Here is an 8,556-nt window from a genome sequence, read left to right on the forward strand (position 1 = left end):
GCCACCTGACCCTCTGTAAGCCCTCCATTAAGTTCTTTTGCTCTCTGGGCCTCAGTCTCCAATATGCAAAATGGGGAGATTGGCCAAAATAACTTCCAACTGAAGTCCAGACGAGCTTCAGGTTAATTTCCAAGATAATTAACTTTGCCCATGGAACCTCAGTTTCTCCATATGTAAATAGAGCATGTCTACATCAGGATCAAATGAGATCACAAGGAAGAGCTCTTTGAGAAGTAGATAATTCTTTTCAGATGAGGAAATTGAGTCTCTTGCGAGATTAAACGTTTTGTTTGAGGTCACACAACTGTTTCAGCCCAGGGCACCCACTGCAGAAGGGGGGCATTTTCATTATGATCTATGTGAACCTGCCCCCTGGAGTTGTGGCCCTGATTTAACTGTCCCCTGGGTTCTGCCTTTCTTTCTCTGAGGAACTTTTTTCAGCAGATAAAAGGAGCATTGTGGGCCAGCCCTGTGGCTTAGCGGTTAAGTGCGCGCGCTCCGCTGCTGGCGGCCCGGGGTCGGATCCTGGGCGCACACCGACACACTGCTTCTCTGGCCATGCTGAGGCTGCGTCCCACATACAGCAACCAGAAGGATGTGCAACTATGACATACAACTATCTACTGGGGCTTTGGGGGAAAAATAAATAAAATTATCAAAAAAAAAAGGAGCATTGTGTGTCATGGGAAAGCCAATGACAGGTCCCTGCTCTTCTGAAACAAGATTCTTTTTGATTTGCCAATGCAAAAATGGGTACACTTCCGGGTGTAGTTTCCTCCCTAAGTCAGGTGACAGAAATCCTTGGAGGGTTTCATCCCTTGATCTATCCAGTGTGTCCCGGCCTGGTGATTGCTCCTGGAGACACCTGGCATGTCACTCTACTGGACGCTGGCTTAAGTTATTTCTCTTTGAGAAACCAAGTTTCTCACATGAGGGCTTTTTCCTTGAGATTCTCATACCGAAAGCAGTAAGTTAATGCAGGCTGGGCCCACCAGACATACGTCTCTCCCTAAATTTTCATTTACTTACTTTTTTAAGTTAACTTTTATAAAAATATACATAGAGAAAAGTGCAAAGAAGTGTATATGTCCTTGAGTTTTTACAAAGTGAACATACCTATGCGACCAGCACCCAGACCAAGAAAAACAGCATTTCCAGAACCCTGGAGCCCCTGTTCTCTTCCAGTCACTTACGTCCACCAAGGGTAACCACTATCCTGACTTCTAATTGCATAGTTTTACTTGCTTTGACCTGCATATAAATGGAATAATACAGCATGCACTCTTTTGCTCAAAATTTTATTCGTAAGACTCATTTATCTTGCTATGTGTAGTTGTAGGTCATTCATTCCCATCTCTGTAATATTCTATTCTATAAATATACCACATTTTATTGTTGATGGACATTTGGCTTATCTCCAGTTTTGGGTTATTACAAATATTAGAAAATGTTGCTATGGACAGTCTTGGGTATGTCTTTTGGTGAATATATGTACACGTTTCCATTGGGTAAACCCCTAGACGTGGAATCATCAGGCCATAAGGTACGCATATGTTCAGCTTGAGTAGACAGGGCCAGTTTTCTGAAGTGGTTGACAATGTAATGTCTCAGTAATGTCTGAGAGTTCCAATGGCTCCACATTCTCAACAATTAGCATTGTCTATCTTTTAAAATTTTAAGCATTCTGATGGATGTATGGTGATACCGCATTGTGGTTTTAATTTGAATTTCTCCATTGATTAATGAAGATAATACCTTTTTATATATGTATTGGCCACGTTTTCATTTACTTTTATTTACACAAATAACACATGAATATATCTTTGTTAGATGTAATACATGAATATAAAAATGCATTTGAAGTTAATACATAAAAAGCTCAAGACCCTCTAAGACCAATCCCTCACCTCTTTAGATATTCTGACCACTGTTTCTGTGATTACAAGAACCCCACGTGGTGGGCATGGCCATTTGCCCCAATATCCATTCTCTCCATCTTTCTTTTTTTTTTAAATAATCTTATTTATTTATTTTTTCCCCCAAAGCCCAGTAGATAGTTGTATGTCATAGCTGCACATCCTTCTAGTTGCTGTATGTGGGACACAGCCTCAGCATGGCCAGAGAAGCAGTGGGTCGGTGGGCGCCCGGGATCCGAACCTGGGCCGCCAGCACCGGAGTGCACGCACTTATCCTCTAAGCCACAGGGCCGGCCCGTCTCTCCATCTTTCTTAGTAATTGAACCCGAGTTTTAGCTGAGCACATGGCTGTCCCACTAGGCTTTATTTTCCAGCCTCCCTTACACAACTAGGTGTGGCCATATGACTAAGTACAGACAAGGGCCTGGGGACAGAAGTGATGCGTGCAGCTTTTGGCTTGTGCCCTTATAAAGAAGGGTCATGCCCTCTACTTGCCTGTCTCTTCTTCCTGCTGGCTGAAAAGAGGAGCTGACGGTGGGAACTGGACCTGCCATCTTTGATCATGAGATGAAAGCCGAGATGTGTTGAAGATGATAGAACAAGGCAGGAGCCACGACCCCCAATACCATGTAGCTGATAGCCCTGGACAGCTTGGAGACAAATAGGTTTCCATCTTAAGCTATCATTATTTTGGCTTTTGTTATATCCACTGAACTTTAATCCTAATACAGAGTGACTAGAGCATGACTTTAAATTGGGTGTCAGGGCGGGTTTCTTTGAGGAAGTGACACTTAAGCCAAGATCTTAGCAAATAAAAATAAATAAATTAATTAATTAAATAACAAATAAATTAAAAGGAGACAGCCATACAGATTTTGGGGAAAGCATTCCAGGCAAAGGGGAGCACTGGTACAGAAGCTCTGAGATCCCAGCAGCCTTCAGTGTGATGAGGCAGACTTTGTCAATCATGGTGCTAGATCTTCCATGCCATTGTTTACAGTGACTGAACCAGGAGGCTGGTCATGTGACCTGAGCAGGGCCAATCAGAGACCTCCAGAGGTTTGTCATGTGAACGATGGGACAAAAAGGATCTTTGTCTGGGACTGTAAGTCTTAAGGACCACTTAAGGATCATGTTGCTGTCAAGTGGCAAAAGTCCATCTTCAAATAAAGCTAAGCTGAGGCAAACATAGATAAGAGCTGGGAAGGAACAGAGTCTTCCATGAGAGCCTTTGACCCTAGACCCTACCACATCTGACCTTATCACAATCCAGTTATGAAAACCAATCATTTCCTTTTTTGCTATTGACTTGGGTTTCCGACATTTGCAACCAAGAGTACCCAGAACAATATGGAGTATGGGTGTTCCAAATCATAGGCCCTGATATGTGGAATTGGCAGAGTCCACGTGGGGTATGGAGCATGTCAGGATTCCTCCTTCCCTAGTTGGGGAATTGGTAGTCAAGTGGCTGGTTAAAATGCCTGTTGTTCACTAAGATACCACCTCACGCCTGCCCGTTAGAATGGCTATAATCACCAAGACAAAAAACAACAAGTGTTGGAAAGGATGTGGAGAAACAGGAACCCTCATACACAGCTGGTGGGAATGCAAACTGGTGCAGCCTCTATGGAAAACGGTATGGAGATTCCTCAGAGACTTAAAAATAGAGATGCCCTATGACCCAGCCATCCCATTACTGGGAATCTATCCAACGAACCTGAAATCAACAATCCAAAGAGGCTTATGCACCCCTATGTTCATTGCAGCATTATTCACCATAGCCAAGAAGTGGAAGCAACCTAAGTGTCCCTCGACTGACGGTTGGATTAAGAAAATGTGGTATATATATACACAATGGAATACTACTCAGCCATAAAAAAAGACAAAACCGTCCCATTTGCAACAACGGGGATGGGCCTGGAACGTATTATGTTAAGTGAAATAAGCCAGAAAGAGAAAGACAAACACTGTATGATCTCACTCATATGTGGAATATAAACCAACACATGGACAGAGAAAACTGTACTGTGGTTACCAGGGGCAGTGGGGGTGGGGGGTGGGCACAAGGGGTGAAGGGAGTCATATATATGGTGATGGACAAACAAAAATGCACAACCCAAAATTTCACAATGTTAAAAACCATTAAAACATCAATAAAAAAAATGCCTGTTGTTTTTTGTGACCCTCAACCATATGTCCACTGAGGTTGTAATTTTAGGGATCTTAGTAAAGCAAAAAGTGAGGATGGTGGAATGTGCTGGCTATCTGTTGTGGCCTCCAGGAGGGACCAACAAGAAACAGACAAGCTACAGTCCAAGCTGGCACGTTGAGAGGGAAATAAGAAAACCAAGTCTTGTTAAGAGAGGCCCTTAATGCTTGCCAATGGGACGTGACACCTGGAAGTCTCAGAATAATATGCCTTGCTGGTGGTGAAATCTGAGTTCTCTGAACGAGGATAAAATTACCACTAGCCAAGAGCAGGGTGTACTGCAGGAGACGGGGACCGTGGAGGAGCCAGATTTCCCAGGACCACCCAAACTCTTCCAGCTGCCTGCCTGGCCATTATTGCCTCTGTAGACAAAACACAGGAGGGGCTGGAGAGGACACCAGGCTGGCACCCCAGGTGATAAATCCTGACTCCAGAGGGCGCCACCCACATAGACTACCATGCCTGAAGGCAACTCAGCTCTTTGGTCCACCCCATTACTGGAGCTAATAATAGCATCATGTTAGACTCATAATTTTGCTACTGTTTATTAGGAGGTGGTATGGCACAGTGGTTAGGTTAGAGGCCTTGCAGTTTGGCTATATGGGTTCAAATCCCAACTCTGCTGTTTTTCAGTGACTGGGAGTCTAGACCCAGTTCTGCCACAAACTTCTTGAGTTGCCTTGAGTGAGTCATATAAGCTCTCTAGATACAGTTTCCTCATTGGAAACCCAGCTAAATTTAGCATTCCTCCTCCACCCGGACCCTGTGCCAAGCTTCCTCATCTCAGTAAATGGTCCATCAGCCACCCAGGAGCTCAAGCCGAGTTCATCCTTCACATCTAATCTACCTCCTAAATCCATTCACTTCTCTGTCCCCACTGTCACCACTGTAGCCCAGGCCACATTTCTCATCTGTACTTTGCCAATCTTATCAAAATGCTTTTATAAGACGCAAATCAGAACGAGTCACTCCCCTGTTTAAAAGCCTTCAAATGGCTTCCCTTTCTCTTAGAATAAAATCTGAAAAGCTAACATGGCCTTTGTCCCTGCAGGGTTTGGCCCTGGTCTCTCTCTACCGAGTTCAGGTCACCTCTTCCTCTGTCCTTCCCTGTGCTCCAGCCACACCAGCCTTGTGTTCTTCCAGCTCATTCCAGCCCCAGGGCCTCTGCACGGCTGCTCCCTCTGCCTGGAATGCTCTTCCCCAGACAAGTCTTAGCTTGGTTGCTCATCCTTCAGGTCTAGGCTTAAATGTCAGTCCCTCAGGGTAGCATTTCCTGCTCCTTCAAACCAGACCAGGTCCTGGTGACCTCCTTCACATCACCTGTCACTGGTCATTGGTGAACTGTCTGACTCCTGGTTCTCCTCAGGGAAGCTCATCCTCATTCCACTCGGTTTACCATCACCACCCCAGGGGAGGGTGCGGGTCTGGACACAGCGTTGTTTGCTTGTTTGTGTCACCAACTAACTGCCCCGAGGAACTCAAAGGAGGTTTTGGAACTGTTTTTCCAAATTGTTTTTTTTAGTTAAGAGATGCAATCACCAACCGCCCTGAACCGGTCCAAAGCCCACTGCAAGAGCGAAGCCTCTGCAGACAGACCAATAAGTGCCCAAGAGATTACCTTTGCTTCATTTTAATGCTCAGATCTCCACCCCAGACGGAACTTAGGCCTTATTACCATAACATTCGATGTATGTGGGAGCCTGCACAAGCGAATACTCACCTCTTCCTTTTGAATATTCACCCCCCCACTCCCCCCACCCCCCGTCCAAAATCAAAGGCCCCTACTTTCCCTTGCTGGGGGAGCCACAGCTTTAGAAGTAATTCCCCGTGGGCTCCTTATTTGCTGCAAATAAACTTAATTTTATGTGACAACTACTTCTGGTGAAGGCTTTGATTTCAACTCACCAAGAGGCGGATCCACTTTGGTTTAGTAACATTTGTACCCAAAGGGCTGTGTATGTCTCTGTCTCTGCGCCTGGAAGAGAGCCAAGCCCAATACTTGCTTGGCAATGATGAGCGTGAGATGGCCTTGAAATACCTTCCCTTCCTCACTAACCAGAAAGGAGCTCAAGGGCCAGGAGACAGGAAGCCAAGAAGCTAAGATGGCCAAAGGTTCTGGTCTGGGCTAAGCCTGAGGCCCATCAGTGGCTCATCTCTGATGAGTGTTTCGGGCCCCTAGGTGGTAGATCCGGGCTCAGGCTCCCTGGAAGGTGAAGCTTTGCAACTCTTCAGGCCCTGATTTTGGCCGACCACCTCCCAAAAGGCTGAGATCAGGTGTTCAGTTAACTTGGCCACACTGCTGGGGAAGACTACCAGGAGTCAGAGGGCACTGGTCTGACTGTAGGAGCTGCTGGAGTTTATAATTCGAAATTTTATTATCATTTTTTTCAACTTTTTAAAAGATTTTTTATTTTTTAGGAAGATTGGCCCTGAGCTAACATCTATTGCCAATCTTCCTCTTTTTCTTTTTTCTCCCCAAAGCCCCAGTACATACTTGTGTATCATAGTTGGAGATCTTCTATATGGGATGCCACCCTAGCATGGCTTGACGAGCAGTATGTAGGTCCACACCCAGGATCCAAACTGGCAAACCCCCCGCTGCCAAAGTGGAACAGGCAAACTTAACCACTACACCACTGGGCCAGCCCCTATAATTCTAAATTTTAAAACAGGTTGTGTTGCTTTAAGGTCCAGACTGAACTTGCTTTTTGGCAAGTTGGGATTCCCTGTCCCTATGCAGATGGGCAGGTGGACTTGCAAACTGACCCCTCCTTAAATGGGCCTTCACTTTCACTAGGGGGAAACATCATGTCGTGCCAGTCTGAGAAGAACGAATTGAGACCACTCATTCAGTTGTTCAAGCCAGAAACCCAGGAAGGCACCCGTGTTTCCTCCCTTTCCCTCGCCCTTGCCCCCCATGGATTTAAAGCTTCAGCAAAATCAGCTAATTCTGTCTCCGAAATGGATCCTGAATACATATGCTTCCTCCTTTCTCCACTGCCACCACCCTGGTCCAGGCCACGTCATTACTCACCGGGGTCTGCCATAGCCTCTCAACCAGACTCTCTCTGTTTTTGTGAGGAAGATCGGCCCTGAGCTAACATCTGCCAATCCTCCTCTTTTTGCTGAGGAAGACTAGCCCTGGGCTAACATCCATGCCCATCTTCCTCTGCTTTATATGGGACGCCGCCACAGCATGGCCTGACAAGCGGTGCGTCAGTGCGCACCCGGGATCCAAACCCGCGAACCCCAGGCTGCCGCAGCGGAGCGTGCGCACTTAACCGCTTGCGCCACCGGGCCAGCCCCTGGACTGTCTCTCTTGACCCTCCATTTGTTTATAGGAGCAGAATGTGGGAAAATGATTTTATCACACATAACTCTGGTTAAGATCCTTCAGACGGCTTTGTATCAGATGCAAAATAAAACCCAAGCTTCCTACAAGGTGTAGGATCTACCTTTCCTGCCTCCTGTCCTGTCACCCACCTTCTTCTTCTCATCCTGCTTCCAGCAACCCCGCCAAGTTCCTCCCACTGCAGGATCTTTGCAGACTTAGTATCATTCTCGTAGCTTCCAGTGTGCTTCCCTCTGCTCTTTGTATGGATCTTTCCTAGTTCCTCAACCTCAAGGAGGGCTTCTCGACCACCCTCTCTAGAGAGGCCCCTCATCTGTTATTCTCTGTCAGATCCTCTTTCCTTCAAAGCATCTATTACAATTTGTTAACTGCTTTGTCTGTTTTCTTGTTGTCTGTCTCCCCCATTCTCCTTGTATAGATTCCACACAGAGAAACAAGCTGAGGTCTGTCCTGCTAGATCCCCAGTACCCAGCACCATGCCTGGGCAGGGAGCCAACATTTTCAAAAAAATATCTCTTCAATAAAGAGCCTTTTTGGTGGTGGCATCTCCAACAATCAGGAACTTTGTCCTTGCCTCTGAATTTTGATCCTCAGGCAGTGTTTCTGCTCGTTAATGAGTAATTCTTCTCTGGGTTTACAGCTCACAGTAGAACAGATCTCAGGCAGCCTGGCAACCACTGGCCTGTGTGGGCATCGCCTTCTAGTGGAATCACAGCAAATTTCAACTCTAAACCTGTGGATGCCAAACTAGGCCTTGGTCACAGCACCCAGCTCTGCTGCCAGAGGCCTTAGGCTTTCCAGGGCTTCCGAGGATCCAAGATCCAACTGCCCTCCTCTCCCACTAGCGCTCCAAGCCCCTCTCCCAGGCCCCACCAAGCCTGCACTCATGACTCCCGGTGGCTTTCAAGCTGAAGCCACACCAGAAAAAGGAGCTAGAGCTGGCAGAGGTGAGCCTCAGGGCTGACCCAGGGGAGGGGTGGGGAAGCTTGGGAGAGCCTGTGAGGATGTGGCTGCGAGTGGTAAGATTTGGCATGCTGGCAGAAACCACCTGGCATGTGAGCAGGAAGAGGGCACGAGGA

Source organism: Diceros bicornis, chromosome 28, assembly GCF_020826845.1.
Source record: "Diceros bicornis minor isolate mBicDic1 chromosome 28, mDicBic1.mat.cur, whole genome shotgun sequence".
Classification (NCBI taxonomy): domain Eukaryota; kingdom Metazoa; phylum Chordata; class Mammalia; order Perissodactyla; family Rhinocerotidae; genus Diceros; species Diceros bicornis.